Source organism: Heptranchias perlo, chromosome 2, assembly GCF_035084215.1.
Source record: "Heptranchias perlo isolate sHepPer1 chromosome 2, sHepPer1.hap1, whole genome shotgun sequence".
Lineage (NCBI taxonomy): Eukaryota > Metazoa > Chordata > Chondrichthyes > Hexanchiformes > Hexanchidae > Heptranchias > Heptranchias perlo.
This window is the reverse complement of record NC_090326.1, coordinates 9,287,929-9,301,215: the sequence shown is the minus strand read 5'-3', so window position 1 is coordinate 9,301,215 and position 13,287 is coordinate 9,287,929. Positions and strand designations below refer to the sequence as shown.

At 45.3% G+C, this 13,287-nt stretch overlaps 1 protein-coding gene across 1 annotated transcript in view; it reads right to left on the bottom strand.

Moving 5' to 3' along the window:
* The window catches only part of slc6a19a.1 (solute carrier family 6 member 19a, tandem duplicate 1), a 90,187-nt gene that overhangs the window by 19,626 nt on the left and 57,274 nt on the right, over positions 1-13,287 (bottom strand). The gene's annotated exons all lie outside the window — the stretch shown is intronic.

The window sequence follows — 13,287 nt, the reverse complement described above, 5'->3', positions numbered from 1 at the left end:
TTCTTTTGTGCTGATAAAAAAACATGAGGGTTAATTTTCCTTCCCCCCCGACAAGGATTTGTGCCTAGAAACGGGGGGACAAAATTCAGCTGTTAATGGCTTCTGGCTGAGGACAGCAGCCATAAGACCCACAGACCCAACTGTGTTGCTGCACCTGAGAAAGAAGGAACTTACCATCTGCCTGGCTCCAACAATTGGTACCATTGGTACCCAGATCCTTCTGAGATCCTGCAATCTGAGCAGGACTGGGTGCAAGACCTAAGGCCCACTATGAGTGGCTGTCACTCGCCACATACAGAGCAACATGAGGTGAGAGGCGCTCTTAACTCACATGCCTCATTTCCATGTGATTTCCATGCTTGTGTCTAGGTATAACCACACCACCTTCCTTTTTGGAGATTTCCATTCAATACCTGGGAAACACAAAGGGAGAGGAGACCCATCATAACAAATCTATGCTCCTTTTTCCTCAGCTTTCCATCTGGGAACTAATGTTCCTCAGGTACAAAGCAGAGGGGGATTGGCCCTAATAACATTTAGGAACATGAAAAGGGTCAATTAGGCAAAAGAAGCCCATCCATTTTTTGGAGATCAACCTCACTTATCTGCCTTTGCACCATATCCCTCATTCCGTCTTATGAGATTTGATCTAGTCAGAATCATAGTGCGCCAAATAATGGCGGCTGTCCTCAGCCAGAAGCCATTAACAGCTGAATTTCTTCCCCCTGTTTCTAGGCACAAATCCTTGTCAGGGGGAAGGAAACGCATGTTTCTAGCGCGACGTGCACTGGACGCCATCTTGATATAGGAGTTAGCGCAGGCGCAGATAACGCACACTGGAATCATGTAAAGTAGGGAGAAAATGGCTTCAATCAGTGTGCAACGCTGATTTAAAGTGATCGACACCATTTTGGGACTTGACGCTCAACTCTATGTACAGCCTTAACCCTGACCATCTGAACGTGTCTTAGAGTGCCTGGAGGACCCCCCTCCGGCTACTTAAAGGGACCATGCAGGATTTACAGGCTAGTGGCTGGATTATTGCTTCTGGCTGCCGACATTTGTAACAGTATTTGAAGGTCTCCAAGACTTGAATACTAGGACGCGGGGACATAGCCTAACATTTAGAGCCAGGACGTGCAGGACTGAAGTTAGGAAATGCTTCTACACGCACAGGGTGGGAGATGTTTGGAACACTCTTCTACAGACGGCAGTTGATGCTAGCTCACTTGTGAATGTTAAATCTGAGATTGATAGATTTCCGTGAACCAAGGGTATTAAGGGATATGGGGCTAAGGCGGGTATATGGAGTTAGGTCACAGGTCCACCATGATCTCATTGAATGGCGGAACAGGCTCGAGGGGCTAAATGCCACTGCCACTTGCTGCCTCTTGATATGCGCCACCTTCTCCTGCAAGAAAGTGGGACGTGTGCCCGGGTGATGTGCCTGTCATGGTTGAATAGCTAGTGTGTGTGGCCTGTGAGTTGTGGGTGGGTGGCTTGAAACAGTGGCAATGTGTAACGGTGAGAGGAAGCATCTGATTGGAAGAGTTGAGTACTGATGGAAAGAGTTTATTGGTATATGGGTGATGGGGGGTGTAGTGTGTGGTGCAGTTGGTGGGAGACACCACTTGACAGTTGACCTCACTCACCTTGACCACTCATGTCAAAGCTTTGAACTTCTTCCTGCACTGTATCTGTGTTCATGATGCTGTGGGCCTGGCATTGACTTCGTCCCACGCTGCCTCCCACTGCCTTTTGGATTGATGTCTGGAGGGCCTCTTGCCTCCCCACCCCCGCGGATATAGGATGTCCCTCCTTCTGTCCACCACTTGCACCAAGGTCTCTAGTGCATCAGCAGAGAACCTTGGTGCATGCACTCTCACAGGCCTGGTACCAACTCAGATCGGCAGATTGGTGAGGTGTGGCGTGCAGATTGGAGGATGTGGGATTTAGTAGTGCGCAACCTTTATTCAATGTTTTAACATAACTCATCAGTGTGTAAACATAGGGATGGGACCTGCATCTGTGTTTTACGTGTGCAATGTCTGATCTCTGTTCAGACTCCATGCAGACAGTAGACTGTTATTTTCAGCAAATAACAGGTACCAGCTACCTTTAAGAGATTTCTAAGCAACATCCTCCCTTTAAGAGATTGAGCTCCCTCTGATGGTGGAAAGTGCAAATTGCATTGATTCCACCTGCAAGGCCTGGAATGGAACGTTGATCCATTTTCATTGTAAAAACAGAAAGGCAGATTATTATCTGAATGGCGATAGATTGGGAAAAATGAAGGTGCAACGAGACCTGGGTGTCCTTGTACACCAGTCGCTGAAAGCGAGCATTCAGGTGCAGCAAGCAGTTAGGAAGGCGAATGGTATGTTGGCGTTCATTGCAAGAGGATTTGAGTACAGGATCAGGGATGCCTTACTGCAGTTGTATGGGGCCTTGGTGAGACCACACCTGGAGTGTTGTGTGCAGTTTTGGTCTCCTTATCTGAGGAAGGATGTCCTTGCCATGGAGGGAGTGCAACGATGGTTTACCAGACTGATTCCTGGGATGGCAGGACTGACGTATGAGGAGACATTGGGTCGACTAGGCTTATATTCACTAGAGTTTAGAAGAATGAGAGGTGATCTCATCGAAACATATAAAATTCTAACAGGACTAGACAGACTAGATGCAGGGAGGATGTTCCCGATGGCTGGGGAGTCCAGAACCAGGGGTCACTGTCTCAGGATACGGGGTATGCCATTTAGAACCGAGATGAGGAGAAATGTCTTCACTCAGTGGGTGGTGAACCTGTGGAATTCTCTACCACAGAAGGCCAAGTCATTAGATGTATTCAAAAAGGAGATAGATATATTTCTTAATGCTAAAGGGATCAAGAGATATGGGGAAAAAGCGGGAACAGGGTACTGAGTTAGACGATCAGCCATGATCATTTTGAATGGCGGAGCTGGTCCGATGGGCCGAATGGCCTACTCTTGCTCCTATTTTCTATGTTTCCATGTTTCTATTAATCGTCGAAAAAATGAACGCGTTAATCGCAGAAGTTAAGTGCATTTAATTGATAGCTCTAATAGAAAGCATTGTCCACAGCCAGCATTAATGCTCCACCATGATCGACCAGCAAACTTATATCGTTCAAATGGGAAGGGAGGGGCAATGTCGGTTCTTTCATTCCCCCAGCCAAGGTTGTATACCTCACTTCCAAAACGGTGCTCTCCATACTACAGTTAAAGGATTTGAGCAACAAGTAGCCTTGGGACTCAGACATATGACCTTGTGAATGAGACATGTAGGAGCAAGCACAGAGTTGGCCTAAGTGAATAGGACCAGTCCGCTACAGATCACCGTCCACTACAGATCACCGTCCACTATAGATCACTGTCCACTATAGATCACCGTCCACTATAGATCACCATCCACTATAGATCACCGTCCACTATAGATCACCATCCACTATAGATCACCGCCCACTATAAAACACCATCCACTATAGATCACCGCCCACTATAGATCACCATCTGTAGATCACTGTCCACTATAGATCACCATCCACTATAGATCACCATCCACTGTAGATCACCGTCCACTATAGATCACCGTCCGCTATAGATCACCGTCCGCTATAGATCACTGTCCTCTATAGATCACCATCCACTATAGATCACTGTCCAATGTAGATCGCCATCCACTATAGATCACCATCCACTATAGATCGTCATCCACTATAGATCACTGTCCTCTATAGATCACCGTCCGCTATAGATCACTGCCCACGATAGATCACCGCCCAATATAGATCACCACCCACTATAGATCACCGTCCGCTATAGATCACTGCCCACTATAGATCACCACCCACTATAGATCACCGTCCACTATAGATCACCGTCCACTATAGAACACCATCCACTATAGATCACCGCCCACTATAGAACACCATCCACTATAGATCACCGTCCACTATAGATCACCGTCCACTATTAATCACCATCCACTATAAGTCACCATCCACTATGGATCACCGCCCACTATAGATCAAAGTCCACTATAGATCACCGTCCACTATAGAACACCATCCACTATAGATCACCGCCCACTATAGATCACCGCCCACTATAGATCACCGTCCACTATAGATCACCGCCCACTATAGATCACCGTCCACTATAGATCACCGCCCACTATCGATCACAGTCCACTATAGGTCACCATCCACTATAGATCACCGCCCACTATAGATCACTGCCCACTATAGATCACCGTCCATTATAGAACACCATCCACTATAGATCACCGCCCACTATAGAACACCATCCACTATAGATCACTGCCCACTATAGATCACCGCCCACTATAGATCACCGTCCACTATAGATCACCGTCCACTATAGATCACCGTTCACAATAGATCACTGCCCACTATAGAACACCATCCACTATAGGTCACCATCCACTATGGATCACCGCCCACTATAGATCACCGCCCACTATAGAACACCATCCACTATAGATCACCATCCACTATAGATCACAGTCCACTATAGATCACCGTCCGCTATAGATCACTGCCCATGATAGATCACCGCCCAATATAGATCACCACCCACTATAGATCACCGTCCGCTATAGATCACTGCCCACATTAGATCATCGCCCACTATAGATGACCGCCCACTATAGATCACCGCCCACATTAGAACACCATCCACTACAGATCACCATCCACTATAGGTCACCGCCCACTATAAAACACCATCCACTATAGATCACCACCCACTATAGATCATCGCTCTCTATAGATCACCGCCCACTATAGATCACCACCCACTATAGATCACTGTCTGCTATAGATCACTGCCCACTATAGATCACCACCCACTATAGATCTCCAGCCATTATAGATCACCACCCACTATAGATCACCACCCATTATAGATCACCACCCACGAAAGATCACTGACCACTATAGATCACTACCCATTATAGATCACCACCCACTATCGATAACCACCTCCATAGATCACCATCTACTATAGATCACCACCACTATAGATCACCACCCACTATAGATCACCACCACTATAGATCACCGTCCACTGTAGATCACCATCCACTGTAGATCACCGTCTACTATCGAACACCGCCCACTATAGATCACTGCCCAATAAAGATCACCGTCCACTATAGATCACTGTCCACTGTAGATCACCATCTACTATAGATCACCGTCCACTATAGATCACTGCCCAATAAAGATCATCGTCCACTATAGATCACTGCCCAATAAAGATCACCATCCACTATAGATCACTGTCCACTGTAGATCACCATCTACTATAGATCACCGCCCAATAAAGATCACCGTCCACTATAGATCACCGTCCACTATAGATCTCTGCCCACTATAGATCACCATCCACTACAGATCACCACCCAATATAGATCACCATTCACTATAGAACACCTGTCCACTATTGATCACCACCCAATAGAGATCACCGTCCACTAAAAATCACCATCCACTATAGGTCATCGTCCACTGTAGATCACAGTCCATTATAGATCACCGTCCACTATAGATCACCATCCACTATAGATCACCATCCACTGTAGATCACTGTCCACTATAGGACACCGTCCACTATAGATCACCGTCCACTATAGATCACAGTCAACTATAGATCACCAGCCACAATAGATCAACCGTCCACTTTAGATCACCGTCCACTATAGATCACAGTCAACTATAGATCACCGTCCACTATAGATCACCATCCACTATAGATCACCATCAACTATAGATCACAGTCAACTATAGATCACCAGCCACAATAGATCATCGTCCACTTTAGATCACACTCAACTATAGATCATTGTCCACTATAGATCACCAACCACTATAGATCACCATCAACTATAGATCACAGTCAACTATAGATCACCATCTGCAATAGATCACCGTCCACTATAGATTACCGTCCACGATAGATCACCGTCCACTATAGATCACCGTCCACTGTAGATCACAGTCCATTATAGATCACCATCCACTATAGATCACTGTCCATTATAGATCACCGTCCACTATAGATCACCGTCCACTATAGAACACCGTCCACTATAGTACAACGACCACCATAGATAATTGTCCACTATAGATCACTGTCCACTATAAATCACCGTCCACTATAAATCACTGTCCACTATAGATCACCGTCCACGATAGATCACCGTCCACTATAAATCACTGTCCACCATAGATCACCGTCCACTATAGATCACTATCCACTATAGATCACCGTCCACTATAAATCACTGTCCACTATAGATCACCATCCACTGTAGATCACCGTCCAATATAGATCACCGTCCACCACAGATCAATGTCCACTATGGAATACAGTCCACTATAGATCACCATCCCCTATAGAGCAACGTCAACTATAGATCACCGTCCGCTACAGAACAACATCCACTATAGATCACCGTCCACTATAAATCACTGTCCACCATAGATCACCGTCCACTATAGATCACTATCCACTATAGATCACCGTCCACTATAAATCACTGTCCACTATAGATCACCATCCACTGTAGATCACCGTCCAATATAGATCACCGTCCACCACAGATCAATGTCCACTATGGAATACAGTCCACTATAGATCACCATCCCCTATAGAGCAACATCCACTATAGATCACCATCCCCTATAGAGCAACGTCAACTATAGATCACCGTCCGCTACAGAACAACATCCACTATAGATCACCGTCCACTATAGATCACTGTCCCCCATAGAACAACATCCACTATAGATCACCGTCTGCTATAGAACAACATCCACTATAGATCACCGTCCACTATAAATCACTGTCCACTATAAATCACTGTCCACTATAGATCACTGTTCATTATAGATCACCGTCCACTATAGATCACCGTCCACTATAAATCACTGTCCACTATAGATCACCGTCCACTGTAGATCACCGTCCAATATAGATCACCGTCCACCACAGATCAATGTCCACTATGGAATACAGTCCACTATAGATCACCGTCCCCTATAGAGCAACGTCCACGATAGACCACCGTCCCCTATAGAGCAACGTCTACTATAGATCACCGTCCCCTATAGAGCAATGTCTACTATAGACCACTGTCCCCCATAGAGCAATGTCCACTATAGATCACCGTCCCCCATAGAGCAAAGTCCACTATAGATCACCGTCCCCCATAGAGCAACGTCCACTATAGATCACCGTCCCCTATAGAGCAACGTCTACTATAGACCACTGTCCCCTCTAAAGAAACATCCACTATAGATCACCGTCCCCTATAGAGCAACGTCCACTATAGATCACCGTCCCCTATAGAGCAACGTCCACTATAGATCACCGTCCCCTATAGAGCAACGTCCACTATAGATCACCGTCCACTATAGAGCAACGTCTACTATAGATCACCGTCCCCTATAGAGCAACGTCCACTATAGATCACCGTCCCCTATAGAGCAACGTCTACTATAGATCACCGTCCCCTATAGAGCAACGTCCACTATAGATCACCGTCCCCTATAGAGCAACGTCTACTATAGACCACTGTCCCCTCTAAAGAAACATCCACTATAGATCACCGTCCCCTATAGAGCAACGTCCACTATAGATCACCGTCCCCTATAGAGCAACGTCCACTATAGATCACCGTCCCCTATAGAGCAACGTCCACTATAGATCACCGTCCCCTATAGAGCAACGTCTACTATAGATCACCGTCCCCTATAGAGCAACGTCTACTATAGACCACTGTCCCCTCTAAAGAAACATCCACTATAGATCACCGTCCCCTATAGAGCAACGTCCACTATAGACCACCATCCCCTATAGAGCAACGTCCACTATAGATCACCGTCCCCTATAGAGCAACGTCCACTATAGACCACCATCCCCTATAGAGCAACGTCCACTATAGATCACCGTCCCCTATAGAGCAACGTCCACTATAGACCACCATCCCCTATAGAGCAACGTCTACTATAGATCACCGTCCCCTATAGAGCAACGTCCACTATAGACCACCATCCCCTATAGAGCAACGTCTACTATAGATCACCGTCCCCTATAGAGCAACGTCCACTATAGACCACCATCCCCTATAGAGCAACGTCCACTATAGATCACCGTCCCCTATAGAGCAACGTCCACTATAGATCACCGTCCCCTATAGAACAACGTCTACTATAGACCACTGTCCCCTATAGAACAACATCCACTATAGATCACCATCTCCTATAGATCACCATCCACTATAGATCACCGTCCACTTTAGAACAACGTCCACTATAGATCACTGCCCCCTATAGATCACCGTCCGTTATAGATCATCGTCAATTATAGAACACCGTCCACTATAGATCACCACCACTATAGATCACCACCCACTATAGATCACCACCACTATTGATCACCGTCCACTGTAGATCACCGTCCACTGTAGATCACCGTCTACTATAGAACACCGCCCAATAAAGATCACCGTCCACTATAGATCACTGTCCACTGTAGATCACCATCTACTATGGATCACCGTCCACTATAGATCACTGCCCAATAAAGATCATCGTCCACTATAGATCACTGCCCAATAAAGATCACTGTCCACTATAGATCACTGTCCACTGTAGATCACCATCTACTATAGATCACTGTCCACTGTAGATCACCATCTACTATAGATCACTGTCCACTGTAGATCACCATCCACTATAGATCACTGTCCACTGTAGATCACCATCTACTATAGATCACTGTCCACTGTAGATCACCATCTACTATGGATCACCGTCCACTATAGATCACTGCCCAATAAAGATCACCATCTACTATAGATCACTGTCCACTGTAGATCACCATCTACTATAGATCACCACCCAATAAAGATCACGGTCCACTATAGATCACCATCTACTATAGATCACCATCCACTATAGATCACCGCCCAATAAAGTTCACCGTCCACTATAGATCACTGTCCACTGTAGATCTCTGCCCACTATAGATCACCATCCACTACAGATCACCACCCAATATAGATCACCATCCACTACAGATCACCACCCAATATAGATCACCATCCACTATAGAACACCTGTCCACTATAGATCACCACCCAATAGAGATCACCGTCCACTATAGGTCACCGTCCACAATAGATCACTGCCCAATATAGATCACCACCCACTATAGATCACTGTCTGCAAAAGATCACCGTCCGCAATAGATCACAGTCCGCTATAGATCACTGCCCACTATTGATCACTGTCCACGATGGATCACCGCCCAATATAGATCACCACCCACTCTAGATCCCCGTCCACTATAGAACACCATCCACTGTAGAACACAGTCAACTATAGATCACGATCCACTATAGATCACCATCAACTATAGATCAAGTCAACTATAGATCACCATCCACTATAGATCACCGTCCACTATGGATCACCACCCACTATAGATCACCACCCATTATAGATCACCACCCACTATAGATCACCGACCACTATAGATCACCGTTCATTATAGATCACCACCCACTATAGAACACTGTCCACTATAGATCTCCGCCCACTATAGAACACCATCCACTATAGCTCATCGTCCACTATAGATCACCGTCCACTATAGAACACTGTCTGCTATAGATCATCACCAACTATAGATCACCGTCCACTCTAGATCCCCGTCCACTATAGAACACCATCCACTGTAGAACACAGTCAACTATAGATCACCATCCACTCTAGATCACCATCCACTATAGATCACCGTCCACTGTAGATCACAGTCCATTATAGATCACCATCCACTATAGATCACCATCCACTATAGATCACAGTCAACTATAGATCACCATCCACAATAGATCACTGTCCACTATAGATCACAGTCAACTATAGATCACCATCCACTATAGATCACCATCAACTATAGATCACAGTCAACTATAGATCACCATCCACAGTAGATCACCGTCCACTATAGATTACCGTCCACAATAGATCACCGTCCACTATAGATCACCGTCCACTATAGATCACCGTCCACAGTAGATCACAGTCCATTATAGATCGCCATCCACTATAGATCACCGTCCACTATAGATAACCGTCCACTATAAATCACTGTCCACTATAGATCACCATCCACTATAAATCACTATCCACCATAGATCACCGTCCACTATAGATCACTGTCCACTATAGATCACCGACCCTAATAAATCACTGTCTGCTATAGAACACCGTCCCCTATAGAACAACATCCACTATAGATCACCGTCCACTATAAATCACTGTCCACTATAGATCACCGTCCACTATAGATCACCACCACTATAGATCACCATCCACTCTAGATCCCCGTCCACTATAGAACACCATCCACTGTAGAACACAGTCAACTATAGATCACCATCCACTATAGATCAACATCCACTATAGGTCACCGTCCACTATAGATCACCACCACTATAAATCACCGTCCACTATAGAACACCATCCACTGTAGAACACAGTCAACTATAGATCACCATCCACTATAGATCACCATCCACTATAGGTCACCGTCCACTGTAGATCACAGTCCATTATAGATCACCGTCAACTATAGATCACCATCCACTATAGATCACCATCCAATGTAGATCACTGTCCACTATAGGACACCATCCACTATAGATCACCGTCCACTATAGATCACAGTCAACTATAGATCACCGTCCACTATAGATCACCATCCACTATAGATCACAGTCAACTATAGATCACCATCCACTATAGATCACCATCAACTATAGATCACAGTCAACTATAGATCACCAGCTACAATAGATCACCGTCCACTTTAGATCACTGTCCACTATAGATCACAGTCAACTATAGATCACCGTCCACTATAGATCACCATCCACTATAGATCACCATCAACTATAGATCACAGTCAACTATAGATCACCAGCCACAATAGATCACCGTCCACAATAGATCACAGTCAACTATAGATCACCATCCACTATAGATCACCAACCACTATAGATCACCATCAACTATAGATCACAGTCAACTATAGATCACCATCCACAATAGATCACCGTCCACTATAGATTACCATCCACGATAGATCACCATCCACTATAGATCACCATCCACTATAGATCACCGTTCACTATAGATCACTGTTCACTATAGATCATCGTCCACCGTAGATAATTGTCCACTATAGATCACCATCCACTAGAAATCACTGTCCACCATAGATAACCGTCCACTATAGATCACTATCCACAATAGATCACCGTCCACTATAGATTACCGTCCACAATAGATCACCATCCACTATAGATTACCGTCCACAATAGATCACCATCCACTATAGATTACCGTCCACAATAGATCACCATCCACTATAGATCACCATCCACTATAGATCACTGTTCACTATAGATCATCGTCCACCGTAGATAATTGTCCACTATAGATCACCATCCACAATAGATCACCGTCCACTATAGATTACCGTCCACGATAGATCACCATCCACTATAGATCACCATCCACTATAGATCACTGTTCACTATAGATCATCGTCCACCATAGATAATTGTCCACTATAGATCACCATCCACAATAGATCACCGTCCACGATAGATCACCATCCACTATAGATCACCATCCACTATAAATCACTGTCCACTATAGAACACCATCCACTATAGATAACCGTCCACGATAGATCACCGTCCACTATAAATCACTGTCCACCATAGATCACCGTCCACTATAGATCACTATCCACTATAGATCACCGTCCACTATAAATCACTATCCACTATAGATCACCGTCCACTATAGATCACCGCCCCCTATAGAACAACATCCACTATAGATCACCGTCTGCTATAGAACACTGTCCACTGTAGATCACCGTCCACTGTAGATCACCGTCCACTATAAATCACTTCCACTATAGATCACCGTCCACTATAGATCGCCATCCACTATAGATCACTGTCCCCCATAGAGCAACGTCTACTATAGACCACTGTCCCTTATAGAACAACGTCCACTATAGATCACCATCCCCTATAGAACAACGTCCACTATAGATCACCGTCCCCTATAGAACAACGTCCACTATAGATCACCGTCCCCTATAGAACAACATCCATTATAGAACACTGTCCCCTATAGAGCAACATCCATTATAGATCACTGTCCCCTATAGAACAACATCCACTATAGATCACTGTCCACTATAGATCACTGTCCCCTATAGAGCAACGTCCACTATAGATCACCGTCCCCTATAGAGCAATGTCCACTATAGATCACCGTCCCCTATAGAGCAACGTCCACTATAGATCACCATCCCCTATAGAGCAACGTCCACTATAGATCACCGTCCCCTATAGAACAACATCCACTATAGATCACTGTCCACTATAGATCACTGTCCCCTATAGAGCAACGTCCACTATAGATCACCGTCCCCTATAGAGCAACGTCCACTATAGACCACCATCCCCTATAGAGCAACGTCCACTATAGATCACCAAACCCTCCAGAGCAACATCCACTATAGATCACCATCCCCTATAGAGCAACGTTCACTATAGATCACCATCCTCTATAGAGCAACGTCCACTATAGATCACCGTCCCCTATAGAGCAACGTCCACTATAGACCACCATCCCCTATAGAGCAACGTCCACTATAGATCACCATCCCCTTTAGAGCAACGTCCACTATAGATCACCGTCCCCTATAGAGCAACGTCCACTATAGATCACCATCCCCTTTAGAGCAACGTCCACTATAGATCACCGTCCCCTATAGAGCAACATCCACTATAGATCACTGTCCACTATAGATCACTGTCCCCTATAGAGCAACGTCCACTATAGATCACCGTCCCCTATAGAGCAACGTCCACTATAGACCACCATCCCCTATAGAGCAATGTCCACTATAGATCACCAAACCCTCCAGAGCAACGTCCACTATAGTTCACCATCCCCTATAGAGCAACGTCCACTATAGATCACCGTCCACTATAGAACACTGTCCACTATAGATCACCGTCCACTATAGATCACCAACCACTATAAATCACTGTCCACTATAGATCACCAACCACTATAAATCACTGTCCACTATAGAACACCGTCCCCTATAGATCACCGTCCACTTTAGATCACTATCCACTATA